General features: G+C 43.5%; 1 protein-coding gene across 23 annotated transcripts in view; it reads right to left on the bottom strand.

The window, feature by feature from the left end:
* Nucleotides 1–10,831, bottom strand: part of FNBP1 (formin binding protein 1) — a 71,495-nt gene that overhangs the window by 31,767 nt on the left and 28,897 nt on the right. The gene's annotated exons all lie outside the window — the stretch shown is intronic.

Here is a 10,831-nt window from a genome sequence, read left to right as displayed (position 1 = left end):
CCCCAGGTGACCCTTTCACGTTTTCAGATTCCTCCCCTTACAGTTCTGTTCCCAAGGCCTTCTGTTACCTGTTTCATTGCCCAATATGATTCCCTTACTGCCTCTCCCATCTGTCTGGTTTAGATCCCTTTTCCTTCCTTGCCGTTGGCCTTCACAGAGCAGCTCTTTCTTCTCTTTCCTTCCTACATTCCCTACGCCTTCCCTCCCTGTCCTGCTCCCCTCATTGAAGCTCCCCCTCCCTGGTTGGAGCTCTGCTGCTCAATTTCTGAATAATTCTGTAAGACAAGGCAGAGAAATGCTGCTTTTAAATCCACGTTTCAGGGGACATAACACAGCAAAGAATTTCAGCACATTTTAAGTGGGCTTCCATTAAAACCAGCTCAGAACAGGGGGGGCTATTCTTTGAACTGTTCCAAGCAGACAATAGTTTCCTGACAATAAATCCATGGAATACCAAATAATGGAACGTTTCTGTAATCTTAACTGGAAGGTAACGAATTCTGCCAGGAGGTTTCAAATCTCAATTTGTAAAGAAGTACCCTTCCCCCACATTTGTCAAGTTTGCACATCTCACCTAATAATTTATTTCACCTCAATTCAGATATTGCTTCTGCAGTCGACTGTAGGTATTTCACAGATCCCCTTAACATTCTTTCTACAGAAATGAATTCGAGCAGAATGAGGAGATTCTGGGCACTAAGTGCATCACAGGAGATGAAACAGTAGCATCAAATGGAGAAGAATGTGACTATAACCAAATAAGTGAATCCAATAAAAGACTTTCAGCTTTGCTTGTTCCCAGGAGTTTTAACTGTCCACTAACTCCTGCAAAGGATGAGTGCCTAACTCCAGAAAATTCACCTCCTGCAATCGAATTCCAAGAAGCCACATCAATCATTTCCCTGCCCAAGTGCTATAAAGCTTATTAAACTTCACCATCCACACATTCACATACAGCTACATTAAATAAGAGTGGAAAACAATATATCCTTGTGCCACAAACACAAATTTACCAGGAAAACAAAGTCAGCCATGGAAAGGCAGGCAGCTGTAAGAGTGGTTCACACTCGTTTCCCAAGCCCTTCCTCACATCCCAGCTGCTGCAGATCAATATCCATTTGTGAAGCCCATTCTCCTCATCTACCTAAGAGCAACCCATTGTCTGAGCTGACTTTACACCAGCCCCACTCCCACTCATACAGCTGCCTCTCTCTTTCTTTTTTTAAAAATAATTTAAAATAATGCAACTCAGGAATTTGTCCCTTGACTCTATTGTTAAAGAAGAAAAACAAGAAATCCATTATTACACATTTCCAGGCAGACCCAGCAAGCATTAAAGCCATCAGAGTTCATTTTCATGAGCAAACTTATTGGCTGGATATGACAAAGTAACTCTGAGCTAAATGTATACAAGAGTAGACACTCAATTTCCAAAATGATCTTAACTGGTCCCAAATAAGAGGGGGCAGCAGATGAGTAAATAAAACTGGGTGCATTCCAAAACCAGACATTTTTGCATGAGAGCCCTAGTGATGCTTTGTTTCTCTTGGCCATTTAATACATTTGGCAAGCTTCAAACTGTTTAAATATCTTTCCAGTGAGGTATTTGGATCTTAAAATAAAATATTTTTTTTAATCTAGATTTTTTTTTTATTACTTCATTTCATATGTCACTTCCTCTAACATCATCACTTCTAGTACTAACAAAATTGTACTTTATAGTGAGACTCCTGAACTCTGTTGAAGCACAGAATGATAAAAACCAGTCAATGATGTTAAGTTTCACATTCACAGTAATGGATGCAGTAGCCCAGAACTGCAGGGAGTCACAGAAGCTATTTCAGGAGTAATTTATAGCCGGGCTTTACAGAAAATCAAGTTTTGCCTTCTTTACTGCTCACTTGTGCATGCAAACAGCTTCAGGAAAGGTTTTTTGGGGGCTTCTTAGAGTTAATGTTACAAGATTTGCTCTGAACAGTATTTCCAGGAGGAAAGGCTTTGGAATAATTAGGGTCTGGAAAACCAGATGATGACTTCAGACATAGGAGAACAATACTGGGATGCAGCTTTCAGTCAACACATCCTCTCCTTTAATTGGGCAGGGATGAACGAGCAGGGGCTCAGTTTCCAGCCCATATGTGAAACACGATCCGCCTCTACAGACTGACAGATTGCTCAGTTGTAAAGAGGTGTCAGGGCCAGGGACTCTGAATGCAGCAAAAAATCCCCTCTTCAAAGGAAGAAAGGATGAGGTCACCTTTCAGCACCACAGAAAAGCAAAAACGGTACGTACACCAGAGGGTTTGTGGGGAGAACAGCAGCATTTTGCTTCCAAAATGCCTGGCACTGCAAAAGAGACACAGATTGCACACATCTCCCACCCCAGACATACCTTTGTAACAGTGTTTTGCCCCAAAATAAATGTGTGCAGAGCACACAGGCATTGCTTCATCCCCGAAGTCTGGCTTTGTCAAGGCAGCTCTTGTCTGAACTCATGTGGCAGCACCACAACCAAAAGGTCACATTTGTCCATGCTCATCTCATCCAGAAAAGTGCTCCCAAAAATGAATGACAGCCCAGGACTGGCAGCACCACCAACTTTGTAGGGAGCATAGAGGTAAGCTTTGGGTTCCCACTGCCACTGCAATCAGATCTGAGCACAGGGGAGAGATTCTATAGCTCTGAGAGAACACTCGAGGTAAAGGAGCACAGCTCTGATAGACTGAACCAGGTAACAGCTCACTGGCAGCAGGTAAGGCTTATTACACGTGACCTTCTCTCTCAGCATCTATACAGAAGTGCCATTAAATACAATCAAAGCCAATCCTTTTCCCTTCCTTTAGCCAGCCTTGCTGGTGCATGGGGAAGGATGCAGAACAGTAGCTAACTGCAGAGCGGTATTAACTTGCAAAGTGCTGATTTCTGTGGCTTTCTTCAGTACTTTAAATATTTTTTTAAAAATCAGGCCTCAGCAGCACACATACCTTAGGTGAAAAACAAACTGTATTCAATGGCCATATGAGCTGGCAACACACACTGTGGCATCTCTCTCGAGGTAGCAGGAAGAGCACTAACATTGTTCCCTCAAGATGATTTTAACTACATTTCCTGCAGATTTTCTTCTTAACAACTGAGTTGCAAAACACCTGACTCTCAAATAACAACGAGTTAGTTCAGATAAATGACTCTGCCAGGAGCTCAGAGATGCAAGAAAGGAGATGCCAGGGTGGGACACTGATGCACTTGAATCTAACTTGACTGAAATATTTATGGGGGTATTTCTTTCCCCTTTAAAACAAAAGATTAGAAGAAAGTTAACCCTGCAAACCTTTGAAATAACTTGTGTTAGAGAGACATATTCAGTCTGAGCCTTCTTATCACCTGCTTGAAACCACCTGCAGTTTATCAATATGATGCAACTTCTGCAATCAGTGCAGAGTGGAATGAGACCAAAAAATTACAGACAAGGGAACTTATCCATAATCCTTGCAAACATGCAACACTAGTAAAGCTTTATATATTGATCTGAATTAAATCAGTCCTAATACATTATGCCTTTGAACAGGAAAATTGAACAGAGAAAGGGAATATGGACATCTTTATGATGGGCACTGTCAACCCTGAAAGGGTAAGAAAACTTTAGCAAACTGCTACACTTTACATGCAGGCTCTTAGAGAATTAAATACATTTATTTATATTGTCACATACACCTTCTCCCCCAAGCCTCCTTTGATAGGAAATGCAACTTGTGATGAAGTATAGGAGAAATTTTTAAAAACCAAGTACACTTTCTGCCATTTTGGTCTCCAATGCAGAAAAGAATGAGAATATTTTGCTGAGAACAATTTTCTGAGACACATTCCAGAAACAGCAAGAGGGTCAATAGACACACTGTCTTCTGGGTTTACACAGACAAAAAATGCAGCTCCTCAGGGCTGTTATGGTGGGAGTGATACGAATAACTGAAAAGGGCAGAAAAAAACTTTGGCTGCTATTCAGCTGGTCCACACTAAGTGGAACAGTTCAACTCCTCAGCAGTTGCTCTTGTCCAGAATGGCAGAGTTTCCAGTCAAAACTTTGGTGTCACTTTATTTCTTCTTTTTTTTCTCCCATTCTGCACCCCCTCTTTTCTTTCAAACTCAGACAGCATGTGAGATGCATCACTGCCAGGCCACTGCCTGCCAAAACAGATCTGTCTTTGGCAAATCTGAGATCAGACTAAAATGCAAACACCAAAAAATCACCCCTGCCCCCTCCACTCAACTACCCAATCCCTTCAAAATAGCTTAATGATAAAGGCAGACTGAGAAATACTTCACCAATTTCAGAAATGCTTTCAGATTTTTCAGCTCCAGGCTCTGGCCCTCCCTCCATGGCTGCTCTTCGACCACCGGGCACCGTCACCAGGGCACCCAGAGCCTCCTGGGAGCAGCAGCACTGGCAGCGTGTGCAGGATCATTAATAACAGTGGGCATCCTGCCACAGACTTCAAAACACGGCCAGGGCTCCAGGCTCAGATTTATACAGCCTCCAAATCAAGCTCCACTGTTTACTGTTTTACAATAACTACTTGGGTCTCTCTGAACTGGCAAGCGGAGAAAGGATTTGAAATTTGCTTTCCCAAAAGCAAAAAAAAAAAAAGGGTAGAATGGTGGGTGCAAAACAACAGCAGGGAAAGAAACGAAAAGAAAAATCCTTTCTTTTAACACTTGAAGAGGTAGAGGAAAAATCTGAGACTCTGTGGATCCCTGAAATCCTTTGGCTGAATAGAATACAGAAATGAGCAAACCACTGACAGAGGATGGAAAATCTTCCTCACCACATCTCAGGAATTGTTATCTAGTGCAGTCTCACTGCACACAATTCTGCCAGAATTCAGTTTTTTTCATTAACAAAAGATACCCCCAAAAAACACAGCCCTGCTGAAGCTCTAACAACAGAGATGGACTAAATTAATTAAGAAGATCAGCACAGCAGCACCTCTCAGCGCACTGCTCCAAGGCCCTAGGGAATAACTGTGCCTCAGATCCAAAAGTTTATCGCCTTGCACTGCCATTGCCATGTCATGAACACTAAATAACCAAATTCTCTGGATGACTGAACCATGAATCCCTGCAAACACGCAGGAGTTTTCCACATGGCTCGGAGAGATGCAGTTCCACAAGGATATCTGGCAAGTCTAATTCATTATAAAAGAAGGATAATCTCTGTGGATGGAAGGTTACGAGGATTTGATGGAGGAGTGTCCCATTCCACTATAAAGGGGGAAGCTGGGAAGGATTCTTTTGATAGGTTTTTCTGATGAAAAATCAAGCACTAACATGGCAATATTACATCTGAAAACAGTTTATTGAAATAAAATAAAAAAACCAAACAAACAACAACAAAAAAGAAACCTAAGTATTCCTATTAAAGAAAAGGTGGGGGAAAGAACAGGAAAAAGGAGCAGAGAGAGAGAGAGAGAGAGAAGAAACAGAGGCGGAAAGAAACAGAAGGCCACCTCGTGGTGTTGTGGCTGGTTGCTTTTATGTGCCCCCAAAATTTTCCCCCAATTTGGCTTTGTGGACCCGTCTTGGGTGGGCATTTTTTGTGGGCATCCAGGTACTTGTCTTCACCAGCAAGTGTGTGTGTGTGTGTGTGTGTGTGTGTGTGTGTGTGTGTGTGGAGGGGGTGCTCACAGTCTCATCTCTGCCCTGACTGGCTGCCAGGCGAGCCTTCTCTGGGCACAGGGCAACACAGTTTTTTATAAGAATTTTCTTCACCTGATTTGTGACATATGTTGAGGGATATATATTGGTCCCTCTCAAGGAGGTAACAAGAAAAGATGTATTTGGAGCACTGGCCGACAATGTTTAAATGATTTCTGTTTAGTTGTACTACATAAGCAATTAAACTCTGCTGTGTATAAATCTGGGTATTGAATATAAATAATGGAAATTATTTCTTGAATATAAATAATGGAAATTTCAGGACTGGGTAATAGATTGCTTAGCTCATACTTGGAATACTGGGCACGGTTCTAGTCCTCTCTCTCCAAGAAAGAATTTACAAACACAGCCAACACAGAAGGGACAGTCAGGGTTGAAAAAGTTACCAGCATGAATTTTGTAGCCCTGAAGACTGACTTTATGGGTAAAATACACGACTTTGTCTCTTGGAGAGGTGAATTCGTCTGAGTGACCAGGGTGAGGGTGATGCTGATGCTGAGCTGCAGCAACAAGGGCTCTCCCAGCAGAGATAAAGTCATTGTCACACTCTACTCAGCATTTGTCAGGCCACGCCTGGAATATTGTGTTCAGTGGTCCCCAGTTATCAAAAAAGAATACCTGAACAGACTGGAAAAGGTCCAGAAAGGCCACAAAGATGATCCAAGACAGGGAAGCTGTCATGTGAGGAAAGGCTGAGAGACACCTGGGTTAGGTCAGCCTTGAGAAAAGAAGGCTTAGGGTACCTTGTCACTGTGTTCCAGTATTTAAAGGGTGCCTACAGAGAAGATGGAGATTGTACAAGAAGTCACATGGAAAAGACAAGGGGTACTGGGTACAAGTTACCCCTGGGGAGATCCCAACTGGACACCAGGGGACAATTTTTCACAGTGAGAACAATGAGCCATTGGAATTATTTCCCCAGGGAAATGGTGGAATCCCCAACACGGGACACAATTCAGCTGAAAGGGTTCTGGGCCATCTTGTCTGGACTATGCTTTTGCCAAGGAACACTGGGCCAGACCATCCTTCAATTCCCTTCCAACCTGGTATTCTACGATTCACTGAAACTGAACAGCTTACAAACTAAATTATCTAAATTCTCAGGCCTTACTTCTCACACAGGTGAAAAGATCTGTTCCAATGTTTTGACAGAAAAAGGATGACTATAAAGAAGCTTTCCAACTGTACAGCATGAACTAATTGCTTTGCATTAGCTTAGAACACCAGTTCTATTGCTCTGGTGATTCAAACTGCATTTGATTCTTAATTCAGAAGTCGTTCTTAAGCCTCCCCTTCATACCCCCTTTCCTTCCCTTTAGCAATCACCTCCCAAAAGAGTTGTATTGTTACAAAACTCAGTTAAATTGCCATGTAGAGCACTGCTGCAGAGGAGCACTGCTAAGAGGAAATTTAGGTTCAGCTGGATTTCCTTGTCTTGCACTAAAACTGGCTCATGATCTGCTCTTTGATCTCTTATCACCCAACACAGGGTATGTATAGGGTACATATGGAGATTTATTAAGTTCCCCAGACACTCCTGCTGGAGTCATTAACTCTCTATTGAGTAGAAATCGACCCTCTTAAATTAGTCATGATTCCAAAAGGGAAACAGCTGCTCTGCATGGAGCATCAGGGATGGCAGGTTATAAACAAGGCTTACTCTTCCAGAAATGCAAATTGCTCTCCTGAGGGACTCCCTGTGTTCACACACTGCATCATCCTTTAGGAAGGAAGCAGTTCAGGAAGGAGACTGGGGTCTCATAACCCAGAGAAATAACATTAAATCACATTACCCAGCATTTGAATTGATGGGAAATCCGACACACATCACAAGCAAAGAGACAGAAATTTAGCCTGTTCCATCTGTGGAGCAAGAGAAGCAGCTGCCTACTCAACATACTAAAGACTCACCACCACACAGGGAAAATCTTCTGCAGCATCAAACTCTCCAACAAAAAATGCACAGGCCAGGCCCTCCTGCACCATGCTGAGGACTGGGCCTTGCACACCTCACCTGCATATTTCACCTTGATGCTGCTGCTGTATCTCTATAAATTCGCAGCAAAGAAGAGGAAAAGCAAAGCCTCTGGAACCACTCACTGCAGTATTAATAACACAAGCACTGTAAATCTTCCAACACCACCTTTGCATAGCACTAGATTTTCTAAAATGCTGGTACACTCATTGTGCCAGTGTGTGCTTTGATGTGGACAGGAGAGGGAAAAGATACGAGTTGCACCATCACAGAGCAGATGACTTGGCATCTCCTGAAAAATTAGGCCTATGAAGTAGTTACAGTCTGCAGAAGGCAGATACCCACAACCTGGGGTTATAGTGAAGTTTACTGCTGACAGACTTTGGTGACAAAACCTCAGGGGGATGTGGCAACAGCAGAGCCCTGAGTTGGAGATGTTCCTCCAGGTTAGTCTGGGGAGTGTTGGTGATTGCATCTGGCTCTGCTGTGACTTGACTGCTGAAACACCCACCTAAGATGTTTCCAGAGCCCAAAAATAGCTATTACACCCCTCACTGTAAGGATGTGTAAGCTCCCAGTGAAGGGATTTGTGTTCCACAGCACAGCAGAGCAGAGGCTGGAAAAGCAGTTACCACCTGACAGCACCACTGAGCACACAGGAAGATCAGCTAAACCCAGTTTCCAGTTAGCAGGATTTCTACACCTACGTTCTGTCAGACTTTGCCCATGATTCAGCTCATGGCTACCCCAAGCCATCCTAAGTGTGTCTTCTGTGGATAAGGAGGGCGACAGACTCTGTACTTTGTGCAGAAATTCAGCACCCAGGTAACGTGGCACAAGAAAAGAGAAAATGAAACCTCAAATACAAAACCTCAGTATCTCTCCACATTTATATTTAGAGACTAGAAAACTAACATCATGGTGATATTGTATGTTAAGGCTTTATGCAAATCTGAAGCTATTCTGGGTCTCCAAAACATCCTGGATATTACAGACATAACATGAAGGTTGCTGAGCACTGGGGAAAGCTCCTAGAGATTTCAGTAAACTTGAGATCACTCCCATTTCCCTCAGTTTTTCTACTTCAAAACCAAAGGCAAATACATCTAAAGTTCCTAAGTATCTCAGCTTATTGCCTAAAGTCAACATATGACTGTGTTCCTCTTCAGCCAAGGGACAGATCCTGCCTGACACCAAGTACTTCAAATCACTCTCCTCCCCACAACTGCTGAGCAGATCAAGAGGCAAACCCTTCCCATGGTTGGCCTCAGCCACTTCCTCTTTAAAATCAGATTCTGAAAAGCCGACCTTGAAAAGAAGCCCTTAGAAAAGCCAGTTGATTTTTTAATTTTAATACAAGAAGTCTGCAAAGGCACCACTGGGTACCACATTATCCCATAAAGATGTCAGCTTTTTAGTGATTGCAGCTCTGAAGAGAAGGCAGAAACAATAGAGCTCTGCCTTATATGTACAGTGGCTCCGTGCTGGCGACAGAGACCATTTCCCCAAATGGTCAAAAAATTGAAGCAGCTCCTCTGTGGTTTTTGAAAGAGAAGAGCTTTAAAGCACACAACCCACTGAGATCCAAATGAAATAAAGCTTTCAGTGATACCTACAAGGCTTTCTGGAAGCAGCATCAGCATGTTGCAGCGTGTATTTAGTTTATAAGGATATTTTCACAGACAGTGAGCTTCCTGCCCTGGCTTTGCTACACTGCATTTTGTGGCGACACAAACATCTCTGCAAACTTTGGCTGCTGGTGGTTTAGAGGCTCAGTGCAAACAGGGAAGGGAGTTCAGGTGCCCTGCTCCACTCTCCCTCTATTCCTGCAGACTGTGATCATTGCAGAGACTGAACACAGCTTCTGCTCCATGTTCCTACTACCAAAAAAGGAGCTGAGAGGAAACGAAGCCAAACACTCCTCTCTCCAAGATCAGCTACCAGGCTTCTGGTTGGCAAGGTGATGGAGCCCATCCTGGTCACAGAAGAGGCAGAGAAGGGACGTGCCCTTCACGTACCCGGTCCTACAGATCGAATGTGGACCTTGATACATGATGCCCAACTCCACATCCAGCCCTGCCTTTAAGCACACACCTGAGGCCCTTTGCCAAGCAGTCCTGGAGAAATAAGGAGGAAAGTGACCCTTATTCTGCTTCTCTGCCACTATTCTGGTTACTTAATGCTCCCACACTGTAATACCTTGGGCAGGGGATAAGTGCTGGTAGATGGCAGCTCTGGCACAGAATTTCCTGCTGCAGTTGTCAAAGGCTACAATGACTTGAAAGGATGAAGAGATGTGAACATTTCAGAGCCTCACACAGTTTAGCATTAGGGAACTGCACTGGATTCTCTTCTGACTGCATGTGTCATTGTGATCACTGCAGAATTTTAATTCCATTAATGCCATCCACTCTATCATGTGTGATGCAAAAAACAGCTCCTGTGTCTGCTCATATTGGCAGGTACAAGCTGAAGCAGCTAAGGTGTCAATCTCAAGCCAAAGAAACGAGGGCAACCAGCCCCACTGCTTGAGGAGCACCTTGTCCTGCCAAAGGGAAGAGCTCTGACACAGCCAAACTGCCTGTTCTCCTGGCCAGGTGGATTTCTGGGAGCTTTTGGGAGTAGGAGTGCAGCATAGGCATAAGGGGCAAGAGAAATCAGAAGTGCTGCAGTAGAAAGAGGAGGGTAAAGTCACCCTACTGCTTCATTTGGAGCTGAGCAGCTCCTGCATCCCCCTGGAGTGAGTCAGGGAGAGCAGCAGCGCTGGTGAAACAATATCTCATTCTGCACTGGGAGTTATGCAAGAGCCTCCCAGTCACACGGGCAGAGTGGAGCAAAGAAAGGGCATTATTCACAGCCTGACATGGATGAACCCAGTTTAACACATGCACTTGGAAAACACTGTTCTCTCTGTTCAGTAATATTATTTCACATTCCACTCATTTTGATAACCTTTTCCTTCTCCCATCTACTCTGTTGACTGCCTGGAAAGTGGAGTAATGCCTTCTCCTGAGAGCTGCCAACATGCATAACTAACAGATTTTTCTTTCAAGATACCACTGAGTCTCATTTTGCAATAAATAATTTACAAATTCATACAATAAAAAGCTAAAGGAATTTAAAAGGGAAGCCTCTCTGCTTCACTCG

Source organism: Corvus brachyrhynchos, unplaced genomic scaffold (genome assembly GCF_000691975.1).
Source record: "Corvus brachyrhynchos isolate BGI_N302 unplaced genomic scaffold, ASM69197v1 scaffold59, whole genome shotgun sequence".
Taxonomy (NCBI): domain Eukaryota; kingdom Metazoa; phylum Chordata; class Aves; order Passeriformes; family Corvidae; genus Corvus; species Corvus brachyrhynchos.
This window is presented reverse-complemented; position numbering and strand designations above follow the sequence as displayed.